A 10,290-nucleotide genomic window follows, 5' to 3' on the forward strand; every position below is an offset into this window, starting at 1 on the left:
ACTAAAAGTAAGTTTTTCCCTATTTAACAATTAGTTAAAATAACTAATGATTTATTAATGTATTTATTTTTGTATTTAACCTATTCTTATTTCATTTAAAAAAAACAAATTATACAATTTGTTTTTAAAAGGTTCACTTTTTTTCTTGCCAATGTATGTGTGTGATGTGAAAAATTATACCTACTAACATCTCATTAAAACTGTTTGACAGTTTTATGGCTTTTTTTATTCTTTTTGGATCCATGCACATTCCACTCCAGATGAGAACTCACTGTTCATGTGTTCCACGGTTAACATTGGACAAGCTCATGCGGTAAAACCATTTACCCATAGGTGTTGCTTTTGTCTCCCGTGTTATTTTTATAGACTTGCTTGTATGCTTACAGGTTTGCAACAACGTTTTAGTGAAAACGTTTTTAAAATGAATTTCTTCTTCTTTAAACCCATACCACCATCTGGTAACGATCCTTTATTAATTTTTTCTTTAAGTAACTAAATGTTTCGCAGTTCTCAAGTTGGTAAAAAAATAAAAAGAATAAATCTCACTGTCTTAATATTTAAACACAAAGCCCTTGAAATTAAACCTCTCACAAGCATTTTTATTTTCAAATAAAAAACATGCAGTGAACAACTCCTTTCAATAAAGAAAATAAATAAATAAATAAATGGAACAATGCTTAACACACAAGCACCAATTTGCCGCTTTTATCATACCTCTATGCCTTAAAACAATTATATTTCACCAAATGGTCATTCAAAAAGGTAAAAAAAAAAAAAAAAAAAGCCATAAAAATTTAAATTTCAATTACATGTTAGTAGGTATCTTTTTTAGTGTGTGTGTGTGTGTGTGTGTGTGTGTGTGTGTGTGTGTGTGTGTGCGTGTACTGTAATATGGGAATCACCTTCTGGTATAGAATGGATTGAACTCATCAGCACTAAAGTAGAGAGAGAAACAGAAGAAATCAAAGATGAAGTACATCACATGTATTGCTGTTGTAAGAAAACAATGTTTTTTTTTTTTCTTTTTTTGTTTTTTTCTTGGCAATGTGTAGTGGTTACTGTCCTCATTCCAAAGTTGACTATCATAATGTTACAAAATATTTACTTTTCGTGTTTCTGGTCAGAAAGTGTTATTTTCCAATTGCTAATGCCTAATGTAATTGAAAAATATTTTTTTCTCTCTTCAAACTTTGCTTTTGTATCATTGGTAACAACATTTTAAAAAAAATTCTAGAAATGTTATAGACTCTTTTATGGAATATTGTAGACAATTTTTAAGAGCTTTTTTATTTTAGAAATGTCTATAGTAATATATTTATTTAATGATATCTTTACATTTCATACATTTACACCTGTAACCAGTCTCAGAAAATTGTCTGTCTGTATGTCTATCCAGCCATATTTTGTCACAGCATAATACAGAAATGGCTGAACACAATTTAATGAAACAAAATGTAAAACCGGTGTTATGAACATAACATCTGCACCAGTAGACATTAATTAGAAAATAAAAAATAAATTACTGGAATTATTTAATATTGATACTGATAAAGTGGTATAATTGAATTTTAATATGCTGAAGTTGTTTTAAAATATCTTTATTCGATCTACTTTGTTTGATTTCTCATCTGTGATTCACTCTTTGATCACCAAGCAGGAAGTGTTTTGGCTGATGACAAAAGAAGTACAAATTAGCATGAACAAGGTGTAAACATAAACTTTTTATATTCTCTTCCTTATTAATTGTAATATGATGAATTACAGTAGATTCAAAATCTTGCCATGAACTAGGCACAAACTTATATTTCCTAATATTTAGCCACCAATCCAGTGGAAACCAATACCATATAATGCTATCACACCATTTTTTTTTTTACAGTTTAAAAAAATAAATAAGGGGTTCATCTTTGCCGCAGGCAGACATGTACGTGGGCTTCAACCTGAAATAATAATATTACTGATTACATTAAAGCTGATTAGCTTATTTTTAGCTTTAACCTTTTAACTATTTCTACAAACTTTTTTCATCAACGACTGGTACTGTACTTCAGCTACTGTACTGTATTTGAATACTGTATAAAGGGGCACATCAGTTCAGTTTAGTTCAAGCTGCCTAAGTGATCACACAGACCTTTATGAATTTATCAGAGATGCCTTCAAGTAGCTGCAAGCATTCTCCAGTTGCAGTCTGCTGTGTACATGGTGAATTTATCAAGACAAGACCAAAAATTCTCTAAACCCATCTGCATCTACCACAGAACACAAACTACACATTACTTGCTCCTATTTATGGTAAAGTAACTAAAAGCAGGCGCCCCTTTTACTGTAACTGCATCTGTTCTTCACACTTGAAGTTGCAAAAAATACAGAGGCAAATGTAGCATTTTACTGAGAAACTGCAAGATCAATCCATAGTGTCTCTATTCACATTTATTTTTAAATGTAGTGATGTAAAATCTTTGTTATAAAGAAAAACTTACTGATAATTACAAAACATTGATACATGAGATTCCATAAATGTTAAATAATTATCTGGTGAAGAACTATGGCAAAATTTACTAGGGGATGTCCCTAAAAGCCCATATCCTTGATGCTTACCCTGACAAATTCAATGAAAACATGAAAGCATACTCAGATAACAAAGGCTAGCACTTGCAAAAAGATATACCTGATTTTGAACATGGCTACCAAAGAGGGAAAATTAAGTGGGAGCCTACATTTTAGGGCTGATACATGAAAGAGATTTACATCTCAAAAATCTAGTCACTTCTAAACCGTACTGTTTACTTTTTTATAAGTATAAAAAATTGTACATCTTAATCCATATGTTATTTTATTTAGACCTTATGCATTTGTGGTAAAGTGAGAACCACCATTCACTTAGAGACATGGTAAATGTTTGTAGCAGGTGGTAAAATGATGGCTCAACCTGCAATAGCACTTCAGTGCAAAGTAAAATTTATTTACAGTGCCGGGAAGCTTACAGTCTACTGAGGAAGTATATTTACAGGTGCATAAAAAATTCAAAATACCAAAGAAACAATACAGCAAAATAAAGGGGAACAAAAATCCAGAAAAGATATATATACAGTGGAACCTCAGATTACGAGCATAATTCGTTCCAGAAGCGGGCTCGTATTCCAAAACACTCGTAAACCAAATTTCATTTTTCCATAAGAAATGATGGAAACTCAAATTATTCGTTCTACAGCCCAAAAAAATAAATGCATAAAAATAATTAATACAAAATTAAAAGTAAAAATTAAACAAATTAACCTGCACTTTAAAAAATAAATCCTGACAGATAAGTGTTTCTGTTTATGCACGCAGGTGCTGTGTGTGTGTGTGTGTGTGTGTGTGTGTGTGTGTGTGTGTAATGTGCATGCACACACACATTAAAGGAGAGACTGTTTTATAAAAAAAATTAGCACGGAACATCACTAGTCACACTCGCGTGAGCGCATACTAACGAAATCACTGCTGTAAAGTAAAAAAAAAATAATGAAAAAGTTAACCTGCCTTTGAAAAGAATCGCAACAGAGCAGAGTTTTTGTGTAAGGCAGAGAGTGTGCATCTGTATGTGTGTGGGAAGCCGAGAGGAGAAGGGGGTGGGAGGGGGTCTGTAAAGGCGAGAGAGTGTGTGTGTGTGTTGATGTGAGTAAATGAGCACGGTGTCAAATTACACAATATATAGTAAACAGTACATGCGTGCACGGATGTTGATTATACCAGTGAGACCCAGCAGGGGAGATGATTACCCATAATTCCGCAGCGTAAGAGAGAGAAAAAACGTTGGCTCAGTTGTGATCACATGACATCAAAGCAAGAAGCACATACGTGATACATGATATCTGGTACTCGTAAACCAAGACAATACTCGTTTATAATATATATCATATCAGTATGCCGGATGGAAGTTCGCTCAAGGCACCAGAGGTGCACTCTCGCTTTGACTTAGTTAACAAGTAACTAGTTCGAGTCTGGCCTTCTCTTTTATAGGTCAGATTCCACCTCTTCCTGGGACCTCTCATAACTAGGTAGGTACAGGAGGTATGAGCACATTATTTAATGCACAGTCACTCATTTGTACTTTTACTTTATATCAACCACAAATGTCCTCATATAATCCAAAATAAAGCAAACCAGTTATTACAAACAATACATTTAATTTTTTTTTTTTTCCAACTCACACAAACTCGGGTACCCCTAGTGGCATTTAACAATGGCTTGTGTTGATCACTCTGTTTGGCCGACTCAGCGTATTACACTGAAATGCCGACCATCACTCACCCGATTAAATACACCAAAAGACAAGGCATAAAAAGAAAAGACGATACATCCACCAATGTGTAAAATGTCTGGGATTATGAATACTGATGGAAGGGGAAGGGCATGAATGATTTTAGGTGTGGTGATGGAATGAAGTGGGAAATTTTCTGGATATCTCGTGGCATAATTGCTGACCACCAGGATGCACCAATCTCATGTGCTACTTCTTTCAAATGGGCCTACAATGTCCATGGCAATGTGTCTGAAGGGAGCAGAGATCACAAGGAGAGGGTGCAGGTGTGCTTTACCCCACTGGGAAACAATAAAAAAAAATTCTGTAACCACAGAAGTCCATCTACAGAAGTCTTAGAGGCTGGGTACATCTCTAACCTCTTTCTAGGGCTCTTAGGCCCACCCTGCAACACACTACTGTCTAAGTTTGGCAATGGCTGCAGACCTGAGTATAAGGTCACAGGACATGACACATTGAGAGTGGCAGATGAGTTACAGTTTCAGAATTTCTGGTGGTTTGTAACAGATCATTTAACACCAGCATTATTTGTATGATCTAGGTGGTACTCTAGGTGGTTGGGGAAGTAAACCTCCACAGTGAGCATTAACGTACTGTTCAGCCAGCTTTGCAGCCGGCTGCCCAGTTGTTGCCTTATGCTCCCGTACCCATGTGCGAGTATCAAAAAGAGCACATAGAGAAGTTGCTCCAGGATAATAGCCTCACCGATCTCCTCCTAAGAGTGTTCCTCAGAACGTACCCATCATTGATACGGATTCCTTAAACATTTAGGCATTTGGCAGACGGTCTTATCCAGAGCGACTTACATTTTTATCTCATTACACATCTGAGCAGTTGAGGGTTAAGGGCCTTGTTCAAGGGCCCAACAGTGGTGGTTGGTGGTTGTGGGGTTTGAACCTGGGATCCTCCAAACCATAGTCCAATGCCTTAACCGCTGAGCTACCCCTGGCCCTAACAACTAAACTAAACTAAACAATGGGTGGTATCTGTTGGTCACTCACTCACTGGAACAGAGGAAGCGCCGGCAGTAGGGCTCTGGTTAGATGTTAAATTTCTTCAGCAGTGTTACATCGGCGTACACCTCAGGGTGCTTCTTGTCCAACATTAGATGTTGCACTGGATATGATGAGCTTGGTCTGTGGTCAACCGACCTATGATGAGGCCATATCTGTGTGTGTGTGTGTGTGTGTGTGTGTGTGTGTTGCATTGTAGGATGGCGGTGATAATTAGGCCAACCTTGACCATTTACAAATTTGACTGATTTTATGTAGAAAATGGGTTAATTTCTAAATTTAATAATTTAAAATAAAAACATGCCACAATGCTTTACCATTTATGGTCATGGTTAACTATGTGTGAAAACCATAGAACGCAATCTGCAAATTAGTTGTTTGCATTCATGGCCTAGCAACTAAAAGCAGTTGTTCCCTTTTATCAGCATCTGTTCTTCACACTTGAAGTTGCCAAAAATACAGAGGCAAACATGAAACTGCAAAGGGCAATCTTAATCTGTTTTAATCTAGATTACTTTTATATAAAAGTTTTGTGGTCAGTATAAAACACTGATACATGAGATGCCACAAATGTTTCATACATATTAATCATCTCAGCACAGAAAAAATCAGCAGATCAACCATTATTAAACTGTCTGTTAAATAACATGGTTTTGTTAACAATAACAAAAGTGTGACAGCCTGATATAAACCTGTGCTTTGTATTGCAACCAACGCTATTTAGAGCTTCTGTTAACCCTCAAAACTTACAGTAATGACCAATTAAATAAACAAATAAATAAATAAATAATTGCTTATCCAGAAGTCCTGCCACTGTGTGTTAATAGAGGAGGCTCAGACATCAAACTGTACATTTGAGTTTTCTGATATGTCAGGTAGAACCAAAGTTATTTTTACCCACAAACTTTTACTGTTACCTGACTATCCGAATATAAAAATAGCATCACAAAAATGTTGAAAAATAAACTATGTATCAACTATGAAATTTGACAAGTAGACGCACAGAGAACATTTACTCACAGAGCATCACACAGAGTGGACGGAGCTCCATCCTGTCCTACTAATGACTGACTGTATAAAGAAGGTCTGTGTTAAAGCCTCTGCACTTCTCATATTTTAAAGACCAATCATACAAATAAAGAGGGGGGGGGGTAACTATTAGCCTGTTATTAGAAATTGCTACAAGCAGCAAAAACAAATGTTATCAACCTTAATGTCCATTAAAGTAGCTCAGTGGTTAGCATGGTGGCCTTGCACCTTCAGGGTCCGGGTTTGATTTCTACCTCAGGACTGTGTGCGTAGAGTTTGCCTGTTATCCACATGCTTGGTGGGTTTCCTCTGGGTACCTTAGTGTCCCCCCATAGTCCAAAGACCTGCAGATAAGTTTAATTTGCATTCCTAAATTGCCTGTAGTGTATGAATGAGAATGTAAGTGTTTGTGTATATGTGTGTGCCCTCTGTTGGATTGGCTAAAACTTCTGGGATAGGCTTCGAGCCCCCGCAACCTTATGAACAGGATAAAACAGGATAGATTATGAGGGAGTGAGGAAGGGAGGAAGTAATGGATTTAAATTATTTGCATAATTTCTGAAGCCCAAATCCAAATCAAGAAATAAATAGCTTTAGGAGAAGTGGTTTAACATTCTGGGATATCAGACTTACTATAGAGGCCAGATATAAATCCTGTATTCGATTTGCTTATTATTCTGCTATATTTCAAATAAAATTGTCAGGGATTACCCCTAGAGGGCTCTGTGCACCCAAAGTTTTTTTTCTGTATTTTTTTTGTTTTTGGACTCCCAGAGTGCACCTCGGTCAGGTGATCAGAGCAATCACCTAAACCAAGGCAACTAATTAGTTTTGTATAAATAGTGTTTTGTTCCGGCACTCTGGGTCTTGCATTTGTTGTGTAACGTTTGGTGTGTTAAGTTTGCTTTTGTTGTGTTTTGTTTATGTCAATTTAGCATTTGTTTTCTGGAGCTGTTTTGGTTTAGGTATTTTCAATAGTTAGTTTGTCTCTTGTTCTGTGTGAGTCCCAGGGGGTATTCCAGAAAGCTGGTTATGTGACATACCCGGGTAAGTTTGCGGATAAGTTAACCTTAAGAATAACCTTAACTTTCGGTTCCAAAAATAGGGGTAACTTTCTGGGTATGTATATAACCATAGCAACTTACTCTCTGAAGATAACCGGCTTGGTAGCAGGTTATGTTCCAGGGGAAGTTTATTTCAGAAGGTTATTCAGCATGGCGTGCTCTTTTGATGATAATCCCGTGGATGTGGAGGCACAATACAGGAGACAGTTATAAGACCGCGTATTGATGTCTTTTTATTCCCAATGATTTAAAAGAGCGTTATCAGTTTCCAAGGTAATCGTTAATTCACTTAACACATCTCTTGAAACCGAATATTGCAAATGTCACAAACCGCGGGTCTGCACTTACAGTAGAACAGAAAATATTCTGTGCATAGCACTTCGTTTTTTTGCGTCAGGGCATTTTTTGTACAATGTGGGTGATGTAGAGCATGTGGGAAAGGCAACTGTGTGTAGAGCCATTCGCACAGTATGTCTGGTACTTACACTTCTTACACACCTGTGTACAGTTCCCTGGCCATAAACCTCTTCGTGTTAGTAAAGAGGAATTCCACAGAGTGCCAGGTTTCTATGACGGATATTTAATGTGTAGTCATACTATTTATATCTATTCAATTCAATTCAATTCAATTTTATTTATATACTGTAGCGCTTTTAACAATGGTCATTGTCTTAAAGCAGCGTTACAAAAAATTAAATATTTCTTTTTTTTTTTTTTTAAAGAAAAGAAAATATTTGGAAGTGTGTATGTGTGAGAAAAATGTGTCTAGATAATAATGAGATGAATGAATGATCATGAATCATGTGTGTTGTGCAGGTGAAAGTTCAATATAACAGAAGTTGTGTAGATTAACATGAAGTCCAGTTCAGCACAGGGAGTCAGTAGGTGCAGAGGGCAGATGGGGTCTGGATCACTGGAAGCACAGGAGCAGGATGTGTAGCTCCAGCCATCATAAAGCAGAATCCAGCTGGAGCTGGTCCTTCTCTGGATGCCTTAGAAACCTCGCAGGGTTGGCCTTTGTTTACTGAAGCTGGCACAATCTCCAGATGCCTCGGGATGGGTAGAAAAATACAGAACAGATGGAGAGAATTAGCGTAGTTGCCATTCAGGATAGGTGTACTGGAGTATGAGGTTATGGGATGAGTTACGCGTATGCCAGATTAAAGAGATGCATCTTGAGTCTACTTTTGAATTGGGAAACCGTGTCTGCTCCCCGAACACTGTCTGGAAGGCTATTCCAAAACTTTGGAGCCAAATATGAAAATGCCCTGCCCCCTTTTGTAGATTTTAAAATTCTGGGAATTACCAGAAGTCCGGAGTTTTGTGATCTTAAGGAACGTGGTGGATTATAGCGTATCAGAAGACTGGTTAGGTATGTGGGAGCCAAACCATTTAAAGCCTTGTATGTAAGTAGTACAATTTTGTAATTAATTCTAAATTGAACAGGTAGCCAGTGCAGGGATGATAATATAGGGTTAGGGTTAGGTTACTATGATTTTTTAGTTAGGGTTAGGTTACTATAATGGTTTAACCCTAGGGTTACTATGGTTTTTTTCCTCATATGACTTAATATACTACTAACTCTTTCACTTTAAGGCTTTTTGAACATGCTTACCATTGTTATGCAGGCTTCTCTTATTTAACTGCATATGATGTATAGGCTACTGTGATCTTAGTTGTATTACTTTGACATGCATTATTGTTTTTTTCTTATATTATTCTCAATAATATTGAGAATTTTATGGGTTGTATTTTCTTATAGATACTGATAGACAGGTTGTATTATTGGACCCTACAGAAAGAACCGACTGTCACACTAGTAAGTGTTTTGTTGTAAGGTACTTTTAGTTGCTTTTAGGTATTTTTCTTTTCTTTTTTTCTTTTTGCCAGAAAACGTATACTTGCATATTTCCATTGAAGGATGAAGATGAAGAAACCACATCTGTGACAGAAGTTGACCATCCTGGTAGATCCACTGAGGTAGGATGCATACTATTATAATGTATGCCCCCTTTTTACATTAGAGTGTACAATACAAATATAGTGAAAAGAAGAAAAAAATAAATAAAGCAAAACATACACTGCTGAAATGTCTGGCATAATGATGACTCGTGGAAAATTCTGCATGCACAGATCCTGGCCATTTCACCTCAACATTAGTAATGAGTTTGAGATTTTAACAAAGAAAAACATTAAGGACACAAAATTAAGTTGTTACCTGTACATTGATACTATGAATCGATTTCCTATCAACATCGTCTCCCTCATGTATTGAAGGAGCTTTAATAGAAATGTGGGTGCCATCAATGCACCCAATTACATTTGGAAACCCTGAAATAGAAAGTCATTTATGGAACGATCAAATGTGTGTGTGTGTGTGTGTGTGTGTGCAGGATGAATACATGTATACAGTAGATATAAATAGTATGACTACATATTAAATATGCGTCATCGATTTTACTACAAAGAACAAACCTGCCACTCTGTGGAACTCCTCTAATAACACACAGAGGTTTATGTCCAGGAAACTGTACACATTGTCTTTCCCACATGCCCCACATTGTACAGAAAATGCCCTGACGCAAAAAAAAAAAAAATGCTATGCACAGAATGTTTTCTGTTCTAAGCGCAGACCCGCCATTTGTGACATTTGCAATATGCGGAATCAAGAGGTGTGTTAAGTAAATTAACGATTCCGTTGAAAACCGATAACGCTCTTTTAAATGATCATTAAGAAATGGAAAGACATCAATATGCGGTCTTATAACTGTTCAATAACCTTCTGAAACAAACTTACCCTGGAACATAACCTACTACCAAGCAGGTTATCTTCAGAGAGTAAGTTGCTATGGTTACATACATACCTAGAAAGTTACCTCCGTTT

This window comes from Clarias gariepinus, chromosome 1 (assembly GCF_024256425.1).
Source record: "Clarias gariepinus isolate MV-2021 ecotype Netherlands chromosome 1, CGAR_prim_01v2, whole genome shotgun sequence".
In the NCBI taxonomy this organism is placed as follows: Eukaryota; Metazoa; Chordata; class Actinopteri; order Siluriformes; family Clariidae; genus Clarias; species Clarias gariepinus.